Source organism: Acinonyx jubatus, chromosome B1, assembly GCF_027475565.1.
Source record: "Acinonyx jubatus isolate Ajub_Pintada_27869175 chromosome B1, VMU_Ajub_asm_v1.0, whole genome shotgun sequence".
Classification (NCBI taxonomy): Eukaryota; Metazoa; Chordata; class Mammalia; order Carnivora; family Felidae; genus Acinonyx; species Acinonyx jubatus.
Window position 1 is genome coordinate 132,092,492 of NC_069382.1, and position 21,467 is coordinate 132,113,958.

Below are 21,467 nucleotides of genomic sequence, written 5' to 3' on the forward strand. Positions count from 1 at the left end.
GAATTAACCTGTCCCTCCCCTTCAATCAAGAGCATTCTGTACATTCCGTAATCTTAAAGCCTATCTTTTTTTTTTTAATCTGACATGAATAACAAAACATAAAACCACCCATGACAAGATGCAACAAAGGACAAAGCTAAACTAAGCTTCAAAATAAAATAACAACAACAATCATTAGGTTCCTGAAAACAAAACAAAACCAAATCCTAGTAGCTTCAAATATCAACAGCCACAAAACAATACAGCCAAGAAACTAAAGTATTTTAAAGTGTGTGTTTTCTCTCAGAATAGAGGCGAGGTGGGGGGAAAAGTCAAATGACCACACAATACTTGTGCCCGAAACAAATAAACCCTGAAGGAGATTTCAATGAGTAAAAAACAGTACCTTATAAGTAACTGGTCTTGTCTACTCACAGCTGTTTCCAGTGCCGACTCTTGTTTAACTGTCTACTGCGTTCAGTTTAAAGTTAATTCTGTTGGCAAAAAAGTACAGAGCTTGTCTGGAAAATGCTGTTTGGACATAAACCATTCCTTTCAAAGCTGTAGTAGCTATATTTAAGTTTTCTTGTAGAGGGGGATATAAACCTTTCCTGTAGCTGATTTTCTTCCTCCTCCCGCCCATCAGACTTAGTCAGTGTCCTCCTATCCCATATATTGAAGAAAGAGAGGGGAGGGAAAAAAAAAAAAAAAGAGACCGGGAAATATACCTTAAATAATGTAGTAGTTGAGCATTTGGAAAAAGACAAAAAAAAAAAAAAAAAAAAAAGAGAGAATTAAGAACCATAGAAAGCACACCAGGATCTTAAATATAATTTAGCCCAATGCCCTCATTTTATAGATGAGGACACTGATACCCAGAGAAAATATGATTTCTATCAGGTCATTCACATAGCTAACTAATGCCACAGCTAAGAATAGTTACCAGGTTTCCTAACCCCCAATTCAGTGCTCTTTCTACTACTCTAGTGTACCTGAAGGGAAATGGTTTACCTTTTTCCTGTGAATCCTTGGATAATACCCACATGAGTTGGCAGGGAACAATAACACAATTACAATGTGAGAACCATCTGTTCTCAGAGAAAACATTTTACTCCACTTTAAAATCCTTAATACTGAAAGTTTCTCTACAATGCCCAGTTTCTTTCTATACTTAGAAAATAATCTTATCCTTTGTTGATTTTTTAAATAATATTTTTATGTTTCAGGAATTGCCAGTTTTCAAGGGATATTAACATCCCTTAGTCCTTATAGAGGACCGTAAATGCCGGTGCTGTGACAGGTGTTACTCTTTAATATTTCTACCCAGTATCAGTGATATTGAACTAGAAACACATTACTATTACCACAGATCCTATTTCCAACTTGTCAACATTTTTTTTACCATACATACAAGTTTATTCTTGTTATTACTGGTTATATATTTTGTTAAATAAAAGAGAAGCAGCATAATAATTTTTATTTGGTGTGTTTCAAGTAACATTCCTTTCTTATATATAAAGAAATTATTTTTCTCTAATTGAAGAATGATATTCTTATTATCATAATTTTTAAAAATTTTTCTTTCTAAAATGTATTCATTCATCATTCATTCACTTATTTAACAAATACTAATTGAACATTTATAAACCTACCTCATCCTTCTTTTAAAGAATATAGTAACTGACAAGCAATAACTTTAAAAAAATGTTTATTTATTTTTGAGAGAGGGAGACACAGAGTGCGAGCAGGGGAGGGGCCAAGAGAGAGAGACATGGAATCTGAAGCAGGCTCTAGGCTCTGAGCTGTCAGCACAGAGCCCTCTGTGGCGCTCCAACCCACAAACCGTGAGATCATGACTGAGCTGAAGTTGGATGCTTAACCAACTGAGCCATCCAGGTGCCCCAACAAGCAATAACTTTTTTAGATAAGTGCCTAATTGTCAAAAAAAATGAAAGAGTTTAGTCACGAAGTAAGGCCAATTTTCTGTAACAATCTTTTCATCCATTCTCACATCATAAGCATGTGCCCAAAGTTTATTTACATTCTCTCCATTGAGTTGCCCACTCTCAACAGCATCCGTCTTAGGGTCAGATAAGTCAAAATATGAAATGACGCAGATTGAAATTGCTCTGGTTACTATTAATCTTTGTATTTGATCTGACTCCTTAAAATGCTAAAAGCAAATCTACATTACATGCTACAATTTAAAGACACAATTAGCAAATACTCAGACCATTCAAAATCCATTTTCAAATTGAGATGCATTGTTCTTTAGTTCAGAAATTCACTTTGGTTTTGATATTTCCCATCTACTTTTAAAATGATATTGTACCTACTCTTGCCCTGGTCTTTAGAAGAAAATAGTGTAATTGTGACTAAAGAATTAGAAAAGGATATTTTTAAAAATACAGTTTGGTTTTTGAAACATATTTTCTAAAATGTTGAGTAATTAATAGGTACTGTATCAATTTTCCAACCATGATAAGTAAGCAACTGATTCAAAACACATAAACGTTGGGAAGGTAATCTGGTAAACCATACTTGGTACTTTTTGACACAATGGCATTATCCTATTTTCCTTCTATTCTCAGTTAATTTGGTCTAGCCGAGCTCTGTGCAAATGTAAATCCCAAAGACATTAACATCTACATTTATATACAACACTAATATGTCAAATATGATTAGAGTCTGACACTAATACATATTACTTGGGTTTATTAAAAGTATTCCCTAATTTTCTTTTACTTCTTAAACTTGACTTTTAATTTGAACATTTTGCCCTTTGTCTGTTAGAAGGAAAGGAAGGAAATCTGAGTAATCCCCAAAAGAGAGGGAGGCTGCGAGGGGAGACACAGAGACTTAGATGCAATGAGTCAGGGTGATTCAAGGTTGTTGACTGCACTCAGGAAGGAAGGTGTAAAGAGAAGTCACATACAAGCAGGTTGTTTGGAACAGAAGTGGGCTGAGCCACAGACAATAGATTATAGGTATTAAATGTAAGAACCAAAGTCTCTCAAAATAGGTTGAGCAAAGAGGGAACTAGCAATTTGGGTGACCAGTGCCAGCAACAGGAAATTGGTCCTCGAACTGACTTTGTAATTCATGACATGGTTTGTTTCTACCCATTGGAAGGGAAGCATGTGCTGTCAATATGTGCATTCGACACAATCTAAAATAACATGGTGACATAAAACCATTTAAAAAAATTTGTCCCTCTATATTTAGGTCCCTTGGACATACTCCAGGTTGCCCTACTCTGGGCATGCTCTGGACTTTAGAATCCTAGCATTGTTTAGTGGGGACTAGTTATTGTGTTATGGGGCCTGGATATGTGGAGTTGAATTTCAATGATGGAAGAAGCACTTAAGACAGAGGTGAAACTCAGGGCAGACTATATTAACACAGGCAAGGCAGTTGGAATTCACTAACTCTTGATCTCTCAGTTTCAGGTTTACAGTAATACTAGAGGAAGGCTTTTACTAAGGAATCCCAGAGACCTCTTTCGTGGTAGCAGTGCAGGGAAGTGACTGCATGAACAGCTACTAGATTATAATGTTCTATGCTTGGGAGGAGATATCATACATGGATGTTTTTAATAGTCCCAAGGAACCATGCACAGAAAAAATCTCCAGCATCAACTTTCTTCAGTTCAAGCTCATGCTCATTTTGTTGCCCTTCTCCTCTCAAAATCCATTCTCCTCACAGCAGCCAGGGTAATTATTCCCCTCCCCCCCCCGTTATACCATCTGATGCTTTCCATAATTCCTCTGCTTCACACCTTCCAGTGGTTTCCCATTATCTCATTTCATGGCCTCTAATAGTTTCCAATCATTCCCCTGCTTCATCCCTGCAATGGTTTTCCATTGCCCACGGTGTGAATTCAAATGCCTAACGATGACTTCCTAAGTCTCACATAATTTCACTCCTGTTTATCTTTCCTACTGTTTTCCTAACCTGCTGTTCCATCTGTCTAGAATGCTTTCTCCTCATAGCTTCGCAGGACTACCAGCTTATCAGAACTCAAGACTCATCTCAAATGCTACCTTCCCGGAAAAAAGATTTCCTGACCACTCTAGTTAATTACCCTCCTCCCCACCTTACATCCACACACTATCTACCCCATTTTTCTATTTAATTCTTCTTCACAGCACTTGCCACTATCTGAAATTATCACAGGTTCTTTTTCTTTTTAATTTCTTCAACCATGTAAATATATTTACTGTATCTCCTCTAGAATGAGCTTTCTAAGATCAGAAATATGTTGGAAGTTATAAATAAGATCAGAAACATAATATTTAGGCTTTTAAAACCACATCATCCCCAGTATTCAGAACTGTGTCTACTATAGAATACGTATTGACCAATATTTCTTGAATGAATGAATTATATTTGTTGCCTGGGTTACTACTCTTCAGTCAACAAAAATCTAACATAAGTCCATAAGCATGAAGGCAAAGACTAATCTACTTCTACAATTGACATAACTCTGCGAGTTCCCTGTGGCTCAGCAGCTAGGCATCACAGGACATAAGGAAAGGGCCCCTCTGGTGGGCTCTAGGAAGCTGTATCAATACAAGGTGCCTCTAAGCCCTTGAAGTTTGTTAACACAACGGCCAGAGTTACACCCTTGAGCTGCTAGAAGGTCCTAAGAGCTTCCGGACATCTCCTTCATTTCCTGAACTCGGTTGTCGTTGCCCTTATTGAAATGGCAGATATCCTAAAGCCAATTTTATCCTTTCCAGGTGGTTTCAAGAAACTGCTCCCAGCTGCCAACTCTTCAGAAGCAGAAGCTAAATCCTTGCATTCACAGCATATGTTTTCTAAATGAAAAAAAAAAAAAAGGGACAGACTAAATAATTTTAGAGAAGTGAGCTCACAGATAATTTAATCTTCCATTTCACTTCTCTTCCACACTGATTCAGAGCTCTCCAGCGAGCTGTAAATTAGATTTCCTCTCCTGTCTCATGTCCTACTGCTTCCTAATTACCTGTTCTAGTGAGTCAGCCTCTCTGGATCCTGTGGCTCAGACACACTGTGGCTTAGCATACTTTGGGTCCAGCCACATCAGAAAGGTGGCTGTGTGATGACAAGCAAAGAGAGGGTGATTCTTCGCAAGAAAATGACTTTTCCCAGACACACTGCAGCTGTCCTCCCAAAACACCAAGGTAGAAAAAATTTCTTGCCTGAACACTGTTACAGCTCGATAGCAAACAACATCACTTAAAATCATTGTTGAAAAAAGTACCCTTTTACTCCAGTGCAGATTGCATATTAAGCTAAGTACCTAGGTGGCATGTATTTAGTCAGTGAATCAAAGCTACAAATATTTAATGATTGTGTTCTATGGACAAGGTTCCGTGCTAGGTAATGAAGTTTGTATAATTATTCTTTTGTGATATTATGGGATAATATTTCTTTATCTAGAATACAAATTTCTCCAGGATAATAAGCTAGCATTTCTTCTTTCCTCCACTCTTTTCTTCCTTTGTTTCCTTCCTTCAATCTATTGAAAGCCATATTTACTGAGTCCATATAGTGTGCTGTGTTTGGATATAAAGGAAAAGACAAAGTCCTATGTCAGGAAGCTTACCCTCTGGAGGTGAGAGAAGTTTGCAGACTACTGGGGGGATCAGCATAACATTATAGGACAGCACATCAAAGCAGCATGGAATCAAGATGGGAAGTGGGCAAAGAAGGCTTTTTTTTTTTTGAGAAGATGAAACCAGGGCACATTCTGAATGCAGGAGAGGAGAGGATTAACATTCCAGGCAGGAGATAGGGCACACTTGGGTCACTTTAAGTATTTCTGTAGAGCTGGAATGCAGAATGAAAGACATAAACTAATAGATGAAATATGCAGAAGGAAATATAGGCAAAAGCCAGGGTCAAAAATTTGGTTTTTATCCTGAAGGCAATGGATAGCTACTGAAAATTTTTAAACAGGGGATACTTTGTTTTAAGAATGCTAAGTGGAGAAAGAATTTAGGAACAGGTGGTCTGAAGGACTACTTAACAGGTTGTTTCTTTATTCAAGTAAGACATTGTGATGGTCTAAAACTAGGCAGTAGGTACAGAGAGACACCAAAGAGAGGCATCAAAAGATATTTACATTTTCCCACAGGTAGGAAGATGTGAGAAAGCTGAAATCATTTCCAAAATGTCTGTAAAATCATTACAGAAAAACATATCCAGTATTAGAACTGCATGAAGATGTAGTAAGTTCACATTATTTAAGGAAGTTCTTTCCATTTACAGTTGAAGAAATGGAAGCATAATACTAGAAAGAATGATAGCAACATTTGAACTCATGTCCATTTGACTATAAAACCCATATTCTCCCTCTACACTAAATTGCCTGGCCCTTTAAGGGGACCATAAATTTTAGACATCTTCTTAAATTTAGACTTAAAGAAGTTGTTTGGAATATAATTTGGGAGTATCTTAAGAGATTCCTTAGGCAAGACAGTTTAGGTTTTCCAGGCATAAGCATGTTCCAATTTGAGATCCAACACACAAACAATTTGTGTTGTTCCTATGGAACAACCCATTTAGCTACCCTGCAAAGCACAAATCCTTCATCAAATTCTTCTTGATAATCTAATTTTCTGTAGGCCTGGAAGATTTATTCACACTCTGTACTAGGACAGACAGTTGAAACCAAAATGAAAGTGGATTTGTCAGATACTCTTGTTCAATCAAGTCAAATATTGCGTCTTGAGTAGAATGGTGTTTGAAAGATAAATCAGTTACAATGAATCTAGGAAGGCAAAAGGCACAACTCTTAAGACAATGAAAACAGGAAGGGGCAGACATAGCTCAAACAGGTGAAAATGCTGAGATTTGCCTTAAAGCTGGGGTAGGAAAGCTCCTTCCCTAGCATATTTTACACCCACTAGGGGTAGGATAACCATATCCAAATCTTGACTCTGAGAGTAAAAGGAGACAGTTAATAATTACGATGCGCTAGTAGATAAATAAAAGCTGAGACATTTTATAGGCAAATGGATATACACCACCCTACCTAGTGGTTGGCATTAAACCTGACCTTCAGGATGACAGTATCAAGAATGAGGTCATAGGTTTTAGAGTAACTGGCCCCTCAAGTGAAGCAAGACAAGAAAAATCAAGAATTCTTACACAACCCGGACAAAGTTTTCAACAGATATACAAAGGCCAGATCAACTGAACCATTTGAGATATATTAATTAATTTAGTTCCATAGTTTGGTAGAAAATGATATATAAAAATGAAAAAAATGACACTTCATTATAAAAGAGTCACAGATAACAGGTATACTGTGTTTAGTCTCCTGTGTAAGGTATCCACATAAATATTTTCCATAAAATCTCAATATGTTGGTATAGATGGATGCTCTTAGATATCTTCATTATTTAAAAATAAGCACACACTTTATTTTTCAATGTATTAACCATCAGTGAGTTAATATTACTAAACACCAAACTGAATCAAATCTTGATCCACTCTCTTGCTTCACTCCTGAATTCTTTTCAGAGTTGAGGAACTCCTTCCTTACATGGCAAACTTCCTTCTTAGGCTAGACAGAGGGAAAGATAGGCATAGCATGGGAAGTAAACATTCCCAGGGCAGACAGGAGATATCAGCCACAATTAATTACGATTACAACCTTGGTTTTGTCACCAACAGCTGTATGATCTTGGACAAGACATTCAACTCCACTGAGGCTTGGTTTTCTCTTATATAAAATAGAGGATTAGGAAGATTATCTTGGAGTTTCTTTGGGATATGAAATTTGACTGTTCCCTGAGATAATTATCTCCCATATGTTCGAAATGTGCTTAATATTTATTTATCTGTGAGGTTTGGGAAGATATATGTTGCATCAAAATAGCCAGTTATTAATGAAACAATTGTATTGGTAATAATAATAATTGTTTTTTTAAGACTCCAAAGTATATAAACATGGGCAGTGGGGAGACACTTGACTTTTTAGTGTATAATAGGAGGACTATTAAAATTTTCTTAGGAGAAAAGTCATCAGATATAAAATTCCAAGTCACATTATGCTTAGTAATTTTTAAATGTTAAGATTATTGGGGCTCCCCAAACACACAAGGATCAAGCTTTCTGAATTTATAGAAAAACAGATTTCTCCTAGAAGTATAAAGTGGCTTTCCTGCACTGTCATTTTTCACAAGGAAAGAATGAATCCATATTTACTGGACAAGACTGTTGGAAATGAATAGACGAGGCACCTCCTTGGTCTGTAATCTTTGACAAGTTCTTATATACACAAGCGTGGTTCAGAAAATAATGAAAACAAATGGCCCATCAATCCTCTGCTGTTGGACCTCAAACTTTAACCAAGTAAAGGGAAGTCAGACTTTTCCTCATATTACTTTATTTTCCAATGCAGAAGTAATATTCTTCTTTATATAAAAAAACTCACATACTATAAAGAAGTATATGATGTAAAATTTAAGATTCCTACCCTCTTAATCATCTCCAATACTATTCTTAAGGATTAACCACTACCAACAATTCACTCTGCATCTGTCCAGATCATCTCTCTCTCCACATACATGTATATTTGCACACATACATATGCATGTATATCCACAAATTTGGTCTTGAAAACATTGTCTTCCTTTACTCCAATATTTGGCACAGTTATTAAATTTGTTAATCTTTAGGCACAAGCAAACAAGCATAATAATAAATGTGCCTTCTTTCCCATCATAAAATCTCTCTCTTCCATCCTTAAACCCTTGGACTTATCTGTACAATTTATCGAGTGGCTAAGAGAAAAGTGCAACGATATCATAGTGGAAGTCAAGACACTTAGCAAGATGAGTACCTAACAAATGCTTACTGATTTGAATGAATGGATGAATCACACCAAAGACTGTAATTTCATCAGTGTGGAAGAAGCTACCAGGAAATAATCACCTGTGAAGTGACATTCCTAGTATCCATTCCTCTTTGTATCAAGTGTTAAGAATTGCTTCTCTGAATGTCTTTTAGTCATTGCTTTTGTGGGAGTATGTGTCTGTTTCCAACCTGAGTACTGTATTTTTCATTATCATTATATGACCACTAAGCCAAAAAAGTCTGACTTGGATAGACACCCCCCCGCTCCTTCATCATAAACTGGATTCTTCAGCATCTCCATCATTTTCATTAACACTTTATTGGGTCTATTAACATCGGTTTTCTTGTTGAATGTACACTATCTGAGATAAAGAAATGCCAGTGCATTTTTCATAGCCCTTCTCGAAACACACACACAAACAAACAAAACAAACAACCCCACTACCCTAGCCAGCCTTTCACCAGCAGGTATTGAACTGGGAAGATACTGGCAGTTTTAGTTTATCCAGAAAAATCATTTTCTTTTTTGACATTTTAGTCAATATATTCTTTATGTTTTCTTCCTGGAAATTACATTGGATAGTTCCTTGGTCTTGCAATGAACTTCAACTATGATTTTTTTCTTCACAAAGAATCTATCATCATCTATTTTAGTACTATCTTCCTATGAGAGAATGTGTATTTCAATCACAGGAAGAGGTGTCACTGGAATTTGTTGTGGAATGTTAGTGTTTCTACTCTTCAAACTTCATTTGTTATTGGCAAGTAGATGAAATTTAAAGCTATAGGAACAGATTAGACCACCAGAAAAGAGAGTGCAGTTAGAAAAGATGAATAAGGAATAGGATCTGTGTTCTCCAGTGAAATGTAAGGAAGAGGAGTAGTGTGTGTATAGATTATAAATATGGGAGTGAAACATACATGCATTCGGATATGCTGTTCAGTGTACAACTTTGGAGATGCCTGTTTTCACTTGGATGGATGCAGTAACAGAAATAATTGTGTAAATATGGAAGGGCTATAATAAAGGTATGAGTCATCATTACATTTTTGTAACTTTGTATTTTGGCATAATTTCAAATTTACAGAAAGATTATAAGAATACCACAAATAAAACCCATATACCCTCTACCTAGATTTACCAATTTCCACCTATTAATCTATGTATATGTATATTTTTTTTCTGAATCACTAAGGGTAAGTTGGAAACAATGTATACCTTTATCAGTACACAGTGTTTTCTTTCTTTCTCTTTCTTTCTTTCTTTCTTTCTTTCTTTCTTTCTTTCTTTCTTTCTGTTTATTCATTCTTGAGAGATAGAGAGAGATAGAGAGAGCCTGAATGGGAGAGGGGCAGAGAGAGAGACACACAAATAATTTGAAGCATGTTCCAAGCTCTGAGCTGTCAGCACAAAGCCCAACACAAGGCTCAAACCCACAAACTGTGAGATCATGACCTGAGCCAAAGGCGGATGCTTAACTGACTGAGCCACCCAGGTGTCCCCACACAGTGTTTACTTTTAAAAGCAAGAATATTTTCTTACACAGATTCAGTGTAATTCCCAAAATTATGTAACTTAACATTGATACAATATTAATTATCTAATCCACAGTTCATATTCCAATTTATAAATTATCTCTCTTACATCGTTTATAGCTATTATGTCTCCATTTCAGGATTCAATCCATAGTCACATATTGCATCAGTTTTCTATATTCTCTTTTAACCTGGAACATTTCCTCAATCTTTCTTTGTCTTTATTGATCTTGAAGTTTTTTAAGGATACAAGTAAATTATATTGAGACTGTCTCTCAGTTTGGATTTACCTACTATTTCCTCACGACTAGATTTGAATTGCGGACTTTTAGTAGAAACTCCAAAGAGTAATGGCGTGTTCTTCTCACTTCATCATATCTGGAGGCACATGGTGTCAGACTGCCGTGATAATGATAAAGTTAACTTCGATCCATTTTCTTACCATACCAGTAATGTTAGCATCCAGTAGTGTTAGCATCCAGGGATGACTTTCCAACTCTTTAATCCCTTCTATATTTATTAATTGGCATTCAATTGTAGGAAAGAGTTTTCTTATCACACCAATTTATTGATTCATTTAGATTAATATGTAATCTATGGATTTCATTTAATAGGTCAATTATTTTTTGCATACTTTCATACTCAAATTATTTTGAATTTGGTCAGTGAGAACCTTTCAGGATTTCTCCTCTGTCCTTTTGCTATGTCACTATTATTCTTTGAGCACTTCCTTATTTCTGGTGCAACAGGATGTTTCAGGCTTAGCTATACTTTCCTTATCTCAGACTGAAATCAGTCTTTTCACCTTGATTTATTTTAATGGAGAATGGCATTTAGAAACCAAGTGCTGAACATTCATGACATTGCTTCCAGACCTTACCACGCAGACCTAGGAGAAAAATATTTTTAAATATATATGTATCTTTTTTTTTAAATATATATTTCACATACAGTGTATCTTTTTTTTTAAATATATATTTCAAGTCTTTACAATGTGATTGAATTACCAGGTTAATAATTATGGGGGTCTATCATTTATGCTTCCTCCCATCTCCCCTCCTATTTTCTCTTACATTTTTATTATATATTAATATTCATAAGATAATAAGAAAAGTTATATCTGCTTTCTGGTCTACAACCCTATCCTTACCAGACACTTAGTCTTATAGCTAAATTAATACAATGCCATTGTGAGAATTTTATCACACATTCCTATTCTTGAGTTTTTTATTTTCATTTTTTTTTTTGGTTTCAGTAAGTTCACATTTGAGTAATTTTTCCAAGAAGGCATAGGTATCATATATATAATCCTCCTACTGCCTCTTGCCTGGATACCTCTTTATTGGTGTCATTTTAGTATCCTCACAACTTCCAGTGTCTTCTGGCAGTCAAAATTGCTGTAAAAAGTCTGAGATAGGCCTGTTTTGTTTTGTTTTTCCCTTCTAGGTAACTTGATTTTATCATCTTCATGCCAGCAGAATTTTTTCTTTTTCCTTGATCCTGGATAACAAACATATGACCAGCTATCTTACCTTTTATGTCCATTTGATGTGCCCATTTAATCTGCAGATTCAGGTGTTCCTTTTAGTCTACTCTTTTTTCTTTCATTATGTTTTTAAGTATTTTTCCCTAGTTTATTTGTTGGTTTTTGCACTTCAGGGCTACCAATGATCTCCTTCTCATCTGACATCTTTTCACTAATTACTCTAATTGCGATCATGTGACATTTGGAGTCACGTGCTACTCATATGGCAAGACATGGCTCATTTATCAAGTTGAAATTTGTTAGAAATGTTTGCTCGTCTTGCAGAACACTTGCAGAACAAGTCACCAGCAATTCAAGGTTTTACTGTATTTCTTTCCTTCTATAGTTCTTTCTATCTTTCTTGATTCTAAGTTATTTGTTCTAACTTACTTAGATTTATGAAAGTCTTTTTAACTTCTCAATTTGCCTCCTCAACTCAGAAGTGTGTTGTTGTTTTATCACTGTCTTGGATTTCATATCTCTAGAACTCATGGTTTCCTGAGGTAATGCATTTTCTTTTAAAGCATTGGGTACTTATGGAGGGCTTTACATTTCTACCTTGTTTTTATCCAATTGCTAGATTTTTTTTCAAGCTGTAATGGCATGCTATTCTCATTTGTTTGCATCTTTCCTTTTTTGTTTTTAATTATTTTATTTTTTATTGTTATGATGTCCCTCCAGCATGTTTGCAGACTGCCATGCCAATTCCTTTCACTTTGCTCATAATTAATACAGAAGCCACAGCTAAACAGTCTTTCCTCTGTGAGACTATGATGGTGAATCTCTTTGACACCCTCCCCACCTTGTAAGAACACTGTTTATCTTTCCTTCAGAGCAGAGACAATTCTTCAGGAGCTGGAACATTTCTTTGGCTGTACTCTCAGAGTGCCTTAAGATTTCCAAGTTCAGAGCAATTCTTCTCTTCAACAACTACCTCCAAAGGCCACATTATAAACAAATGTCAATAATAAAAGCATCAAATTATATATACAAACATGTACTGTTTGTACTCTAATTCACATATCAGAGAAGCATTTGCCAGAGAAAAACAATGATAACAGAAATTAACTCCTACTAAGCATTGGGAAGAGCCTCTTTCTACAATCATCTTTGACGTTTGCTAAAAATATCAGCCAGAAATAATTTACTACTGCCCTGAATAGAGTATAACACTGATATTTGAAAACATTTTTCCCCTTCTTCAACAACTTGCTCCTCTATAGCAATCTATATGCCAAAGAAGAGTTGTCATTTTTCTTCCTCCCTCATATACTCAGGTTGGTTTTGTTATTATTGCTGAGATGCTCTGTTCAAGTCTCCAGTGCTTTTGCTGTATACAGACAAGCCTTCTCCCTCTTCCACAGGAAAGCCAGACACCGTGCTGTGGTCTCAGAGCACATAATAAAGGTTATGAAGCACTCACATGTGAATGTGGGGTGTGTGTGTGTGTGTTTGTGTGTGTGTGTGTGTGTGTGCGTGCATGCACATGCATGTATGTGTATCACGGCCAGATAACACATGCATAACACACACACACACATAAAAATTCTTAAAAAACAAACAACCATATGGAAATGGACAGTTAGAAGCAGTGCAACCCGAGAAAACATTTCAGTTCATTCAAAATCAAAACATTAAAATATTATTACCTAAAGGCTTGATCTAGGAAAAATAAACACACCATTTAAAATGATTTGTTAAAAATTATAATTGTGAGAAATCTTTTGTTTGACTTTGAGAAGCAGAAAAAGGCAAGTGGACACAGTGTAGTTTGCTTTTCCTAAGTGAGGGCTAATAAATGACGTTAGTGATTTCTTGTCTAGTGGGAAGCACTTGGCATTAAGTGGGGAATTTTGTATTTCCTTTTATTTATGCTTTCATCCTGGGAGATTTTTCTTCTGTTTTCCACATGCTGTGTTTCATTGTTTGTGGTCCTTGGTTACACAGACACAAGTGAGTTTTCTGCCAGTAGACACAGGGCCATATATTGCTGCACTTCCCAGTCTCTAACAAGCATATGGTCATGGTGGGATCTACTTAAAAATACAGATTCTGATTCTGGCCCTGGGGTGGGGGTGAGGACTTGAGAATGTGATTTTCTTTTCTTTTTTTTTTTTTTTAGTTTCTCATTGACATTTTATTTTTTTATTTTTTTTTTCAATATATGAAATTTATTGTCAAATTGGTTTCCATACAACACCCAGTGCTCATCCCAAAGGGTGCCCTCCTCAATGCCCATCACCCCAATGTTTATAGCAGCACTCTCAACAATAGCCAAATTATGGAAAGAGCCTAAATGTCCATCAACTGATGAATGGATAAAGAAATTGTGGTTTGTATACACAATGGAGTACTACATGGCAATGAGAAAGAATGAAATACGGCCCTTTGTAGCAACATGGATGGAACTGGAGAGTGTGATGCTAAGAGAATGTGATTTTCTAACAGTTTGCAGTTGAGCTGCTGTCTGAGGGTTACACGTTGAGTGATAAGGATCTGCACACCACTAATTTTGAAAAAATGGTTCATTTAAGGACCTAGAGATACTGCAGTGGCCAAAGAGTAAGGAGTTCTTTCTTATGTTAAATTGCCCCACAGACCTTGATGCAAGTACAATCAATCCCAAACTTGTCTTCCAATATTCCAATATTTTTATTATTCTCTCTTTCCCTATCCTTTTTCTTTTCCTTTCTCTTTCTTTCTTTCTTTCTTTCTTTCTTTCTTTCTTTCTTTCTCTTTCTTTCTTTTCCTTCCTTCCTTCCTTCCTTCCTTCCTTCCTTCCTTCCTTCCTTCCTTCTTTTCCCCTTCCTCCCTCTCTCTCTTTCTCTCTCTTTCTTTATTTCTTTGGTCTCCACTTACTGCTCTGATTCCTAGCCCCCACCCCTTTCTCCACTTCCTCTCTCTCTATATAAAAGAATGGCTGAATCACAATACTCAGGATAGGAAACGGGGACATTATTTCCATGAATTTTCCCTTCAGGGCTTCTAAGTATTTTGATTTTGCATTATCATTGTTGATATTATGTTAGGCTGAAAACAGGTTGAAAAGTACAAGAAATCTGATTCAATAGTAAAGTGAAGCAAATCAACATCTTTAATATATGCACACACTGTAATCTGTAATTCACACAGGGTAGAAAACAAAAACAAAAACAAATTCATGCTGGAAAATAAACAAACAAAAAACAACTCTATGCTATTAGGTGTAAATTTATTTCTGATCTGTTTTCAATTTTTCGTTATCAAAGGATCAGGTTGTACATTAGATTTCATGTTTTTTCAGAGTGGTCACTGATAAACAAAAACTATATTTTCCACCTGAAAAATCTGGTCTCTGTCTTTGAAACCCAAAATTGGGCAAGTTTTCATGACAGATTTTCAAGTTTTAGGGTGAACAACCATATCCATTCTTACTACTTATCCCCACTATCTTCTGTAAGTTATTTTGTTAATTTTTGTCCCTCTGAAGCTGTAAATACATAGTAATTTTTTTATTTAATTGTATTTTAACATACCAGAAGCTTGCTAATAAAAAAAGCAGATGCCCACAGTTCCTTCCTTATTAAAACTCCCACTGGGGTAGAGAGCTTAGGAAATATGGAAACACTTCCACCTGTAAGAATTTTGCAATTCCTCCCCCCAAAATCTGTTTATACATGTACCTTAGTAAATCTTTTTTTTTTTAATTTTTAATGTTTATTTATTATTGACAGAGAGAGAGGGAGACAGAGAAAGAGAGAGGGGAACAGAGCATGAGTGGGGGAGGGACAGAGAGAGAGAGGGAGACACAGAATCTGAAACAGGCTCCAGGCTCTGAGCTGTCAGCACAGAAGCACAGAGCCCAACCCGGGGCTCAAACTCACGGACAGAGAGATCATGACCTGAGCCAAAGTCGGATGCTCAACCGACTGAGCCACCCAGGTGCCCCACCTTAGGAAATCTTTTAACCCATTTTTTAAGTGTATTTATTTATTTTGAGAGGGGAGAGGGCAGAGAGAGTGGGAGAGAAAGAATCCCGAGCGCTCAGCACTGTCAGCATGGAGCCCTATGTGGGACTCAATCCCATGAACTGTGAGATGATGACCTGAGCTGAAATCAGGAGTAGGACATTTAACCAACTGAGCCACTCAGGAGCCCCAACCCATTTTTTTCTAGCGTTTATCTGATAAACATTAATTATTCATTCTGAATGCATAAATAACTCTTATATGCTCTGAATTTAGTCCACAAATCAATAAAAACAAAATTTTATAATTCCACTTGTAAGCATATTATAGCACTCTACTTCATACACAGTCCCATCAAAAACTTATTCTAAGTCAGTCTCACCAAATTAAGTTGAAAAGCACAGTTTTAAATAATAGCTACCTTTCACTAAACTCCTCTTTTTCTAGAATGTGTAAGATGTTCAACTTAAGAATTGACTTTCATTTAAACATTAGCCCGGGATTTAAAACCTAAGGTTTGATTCCTATGTTAAGTCATTCCTCAAAAGGCTAGACAAACATTCCATTTCTACTGTATGAAAGCAGACGCAGATTAAACCTTTCAAAGATAATCAGTTCTTTGGGCCAAAGACAAAAATGGGCCACAGGCAAAAATCTCTAGGTCTTCCCTATGATGACATAGGTCTTTCATAGGGCAGCAAATAAGCATACCTGGTTTATTTAAGTACAAACACAAGTAGAAATAATAAAACCTTTCTGAATTGGAAACCACTTATGAGGAGCTCTATAATGGGAGATACTTCAGAATTACAGTAACAGAAAAGAGGATGGACTCACGCCACACCAAAATTGCTATTATAAAATGCCTTCATCTTTGTGAGCATTCAGAAAGTGTTCTCACACTTTTTAACTGGCTTTTTGTTCATAGAAACAGAACGCAAGTAAGAAAATGTCCTTGGTTTCTCCTCTCTATTAGCTGCTGGTAAAAAACAATTACTTTGGCGGTTGGAAAAAAAGGAGAGGAATGTCCCTCTTGTTTCTGTAAACAGTTCGACACTAACAAAATCTCAGATCTTGCTTCTCAATCAATACCAAGCTCCATGGTTAAAAGAGTAGCATCACACCACCGTTTCGTCTCGTTAATGATATCAATAAAGGTTATCTCTGTACAGAATGAAAAGGTCACTAATCAAATTGCAGTGTCTCCATCACATTATTATTGCTTGGGAATACGTTTCATTGATTAAGTTTCCCTGCATAGAATCTCCTGGCTTTTAATGCATTGACTATTGCAGGGGAGAATAATAATAAAATGTTGCCTCATAAGAGCCCTGACGCTATAATAGTTAGAAAAGCAGATCTCTTCTGCACATCTCTTTATGATAACACATCTAAAATAAAATACAAGGAGGTGCAAATTTGTAAAAAGCTGGAGAAAAAGAAAATTTGGTGTAGAGATCTTTTCGTGGTTACAAAAATACTGTCAATAAATTTTTTCAAGAAATCATCAGTGTTGTTAGTCAACTCCATGGCTGTATGGAGTTCTATATGACATACGATGCTGAATTCTATGCACTTTTTTTTTAATTTGCAAATCTATTTCCTCACAGATCTTAAAATTTATTAGGAAAGACAAAATAAATACTTAGAAAATAAAGTGTGATATATACTCTGATACAAAAATATAGGATACTGACTTTTGGATTTTACATATAATGTTAATGTAAATATCAATCCTGTGTATCTCTGCTTTTGCATTTTGTAAAGGTCTTTAGTGTGGAAGACTCACTTTCTCATGCATGGTAAGAAAGTTTAAGTTTGTGATTGCTTTGATGGTGTAAATTATTAAGTATATCATAGACTCCTGCCAATATAGACTGTCAGTGGTATTTCAGGAGGGCAAAAGAAAAGTATTTAACACATGCTTTCCCTTTAAAATAAGGAAATAACTGAACAAACAGACGAAGGATAAATGGCTAAATAATCCTGGCTCCTCCCTCTGCCCCTTGAAGACTCTGGGCTCCTTTCTGTTCTTCCTGGTTGGCTGGTAGTTAGATAGTGACCTCTCATCCAGGCCTCTTCCTTTCTGTACCGCCTGTCTCCTGCCTCTTGCTGTTGGTAGGTGTACCCCGCTTAAGGGGCCCAGTTATTCCTGTGGCACTGGAATGGATTTAATGGCTTTTCTGTAAGTTGCCAAACTAATAGGTTTTATCACCTGGAAAGTACAAGAAACAGCTGTTTATGTAAGTGCCCCAGGCACCCCAGTTAATCATTCTTGCAAATAGTATTACATGGGATATGATTCTGGCTTGCCGCATTCAGTGTTTTTCCTAACATAAGAAAATAATGGCCTGGCCACCAGAGTAGAATGTCAGTGATTTATCACAAACTAGTACTATACTGCATGCTTGTTCAGAGCTAGAAGTACACCAAATCATTCCACTTGGAATATTGGCTTCCTGCAACTATGAAATACCAGAATCTAGCAGTAGGTATATATTCAAAATACTGATACAATGTCTGCAAGATTCAATATTTATACTTCAAAAATATTTTATTTTAGATATTAATAGGAGTATCGGTCATCCGAAGGAAGATTTAAGCTACTCTGGCATTAAATTTTAAGCATATACTTCAAAAAAACACCCCATAGATATTACAAATTTTATACCATGTGGCCTTGGTTTGCCTTTCTTAAAGAAAACAAAAAAGCATTTTTGAATTTGTTGATCGTCACAGTTACGTAATTAAACCAATGCTATGAAGTAAATCTCTATTTCAGGCGCATTATGAATTCTTTGCCTAAGTGTCATAGGGAATTGCCTCCCTCTCCATTCGTGAGTCGGCTGTTGGAGGTGCTTCTGGCTAAAAAGGAGGCCAGAGAGTCTACATGGTCAAGTGTAGGCTTTGGGGTCAGATACACCTGGACCGATCCCAGCTCATTTAATCATGGGCTACATGACACTCGGCATTTTTTCAAACCTTTTGGCTCCTCTCATTTTTCTAATTTGTAAAATAGACATAGTAATCTGTCTCACAGATTTGTTTGCAGGAATAATTCAGATAAAATGGGCAAAGTACTTAGCACTGTTATCTTTACAAAAGCAATAGCTTTATGGGGTGCCTGGGTGGCTCAGTCGGTTAAACGTCCGACTTCGGCTCCAGTCATGATCTCAGAGTTTATGAGTTCGAGCCTCGTTCAGACTCTGTTCTCACAACTCAGAGCCTGGTGCCTGCTTTGAATTCTGTGTTTCACTCTTTCTCTCTGCCCTTCCTCTGCTCATTCTCTGTCTCTCTCTCTCTCAAAAATAGAGATGAAAAAAATTTTAAGAAACATAGCTTTATTAATAATAGGATTTGCTAGGGATGCCTGGGTGGCTGAGTTGGTTTAGCACCAACTTTGGCTCAGGTCACAATCTCACAGTTTGTTGGTTCGAGCCCTGCGTCAGGCTCTGTGCTGACAGCTCAGAGCCTGGAGACTGCTTCAGATTCTGTATCTCTCTCTCTCTGTCCCTCCTCTGCTCAATAAATAAATGTTAAAAAATTAAAAAAAAAAAAAGATTTGTTAGTGTTTGTCTATTAGGCTTGGTAAAAGAAGGTTGTGAAAAGTGGAAGGCAGGCAGTAGGGCACCATATTTTCTCTTTCAGGTCCTTCTTTCGACTACCTTCCGTTCTTCCCTTCTCCCTATCCTAGAAAAAGTACCATGATTTTTTGGACATGAGACAAATGCTCAGAGTCAAATATTAATAAATAAATGGAATTGCATGCTATACTTTTTATATAAAAATAGAATCAAATTTCATAATGATATTGAGAATTGCTGAATGCCGTAGCTTGGTATTTGACACCATTTTGAGCAAATCATCTCTCTAAAACGGTGTCCTCTATTCACCCATAACCATATGACATTTAAAATGGGAGACCGAGCTTAAGCAGAATACTGAAAGATGTGTCCACTGATGGGGTGTTTTTATATTCACTAGCAATGGAATTGTACCGTGGCCACTGGCCAACTGGCTTGGTTCTTGAAAAGACAATATAGCGACTCTGAGACATAAACAGGAACTCTGGGGAAGAAACAAAATAGCACTGTTGATCATAATACAGCCGTTACTATGGACTCAGTCTTTCCTCTCGCTACAAACACCTTCAATCCGTTTGATGTTTCACTGAAAGTTATGCTCTTCCACGAAAAAGAAGAGCCAGCATCTGGCAGGTTAAAATCTCTGCAATGCTGAAGTGAAAGAGGCCATCTCTGCCACCTGCTTTTTGGGTGTCCTCTGCTTCTGACACTCTCACCTTTATTACTTCTCACAGAGAGAACTCGGGCCATGTATGTGAGGCATAGTTTTTGCTTAATCTGAAACTCTACCCATTCCTCACACCCTGTTCATTCTTTATTTGGCCCAGACATCAGGACCACGCTGTTTTCTCTTCCTTTAAAGATATCTTCTGTCAGTCTATTCAGGTTTCCAAACATAATTTCTATCGGTTTCCCTTTAACGCCCTTCTCTCAGTTTTATCTCTCCCCTTCCCTTGATTGCAACTTCCAGGTTGGAGGAACAAAGAAGAGAATTCACTCATTATAAACAAAAGGCCAATAAAGATGGTATGCTCCCAAGGTGGGATCCAGGTGATTGGTGAGGAGCTCTGGTGTGAGATTGAAGGGAGAACATTCTCAGCTACTCAGAGGTGTCCGCACATAGCAGACTAAAAATAAATCCTCACAAGGCTTGGAGAAATATCTTTAGAACTATCTTGGTGGGACTGATAAGATTGGGTGCCTATTTCTTTAACTTTGCTGATGCGTGGACTAACAAGAGAGAATCAGATTAGAAAGAACTCCAGCTCTCTCTGAGCTGCTTGTGATCTGAAGCCCTTTTTGGGGAGGTAATTTCAGCTTCCGCACCACCATGAAAGAAGGAGAACTTATCCCTCCTAAAGTAATAAGACTAATGTTTTCTTCATTACCATGTCTTCATTTCTCCTGTTGACAGTGTAATGCCAACAGAGATCTCATTACCGTTGTTTTCATTTTTGTTTTAAATTATTGATAAGCTGTAGTAATGCTGATCCTTGACTGAAAACATGCAGAGGCAGGGAGCTGAGAAATATTTTTCAGAGAGCAACTGGAACATAAGATACGCATCTGTCAAAACTGGAAAGCAGAAAATGTACATAAGACATAGTTGGGCTGTCCAATTTGTGAACTACTTGGGGCAAGTCAGATCTCTTCTGGTACAATTTGTAAGAATCACTAATGTGGCAGGTCTTGAATTCTTCCAAGCTCTGTCCTTCTTGGCTCCAGGGCCTTCTATTCTTCCTGCATCTCATTAAAGAGCAATTATAATCCAAACAAAATCATATGGCAATGATATAATTGGCTTCAAATCTTGCTCCAAAGGTAAGTGTCACAGGCATTTGGTCCTATTCCCTGTTTTTCCTACTTGGAAGCAAATTACTGACATAGCAAAAAAAAAAAAAAAAAAAAAAAGTCATTTTTGTGGCCATATGGGGGGCTCAATGCTACAGTTTAAGAAAAACTCAAATAGAAAATTCCAAGTTTCTTAGACCTGCATGGGAAATCTCATTACAGTATATAAAAAAAAGTTATTTCGTATGATTGAGA

At 36.6% G+C, this 21,467-nt stretch overlaps 1 protein-coding gene across 6 annotated transcripts in view; it reads right to left on the bottom strand.

Moving 5' to 3' along the window:
- ARHGAP24 (Rho GTPase activating protein 24) overlaps nt 1–21,467 on the bottom strand; it is a 648,119-nt gene that overhangs the window by 213,327 nt on the left and 413,325 nt on the right. Inside the window, exon 2 of one of the 6 annotated variants that reach the window (XM_015067387.3) lies at nt 386–473. The exons of 3 other annotated variants lie outside the window; for them this stretch is intronic. The gene's annotated coding sequence lies outside the window, so the exon portion shown is untranslated. Of the gene's footprint in view, nt 1–385; nt 2,273–21,467 lie in introns of those variants that run through there. 2 more of the 6 variants (XM_053216131.1, XM_015067377.3) reach the window with 2 other exon arrangements.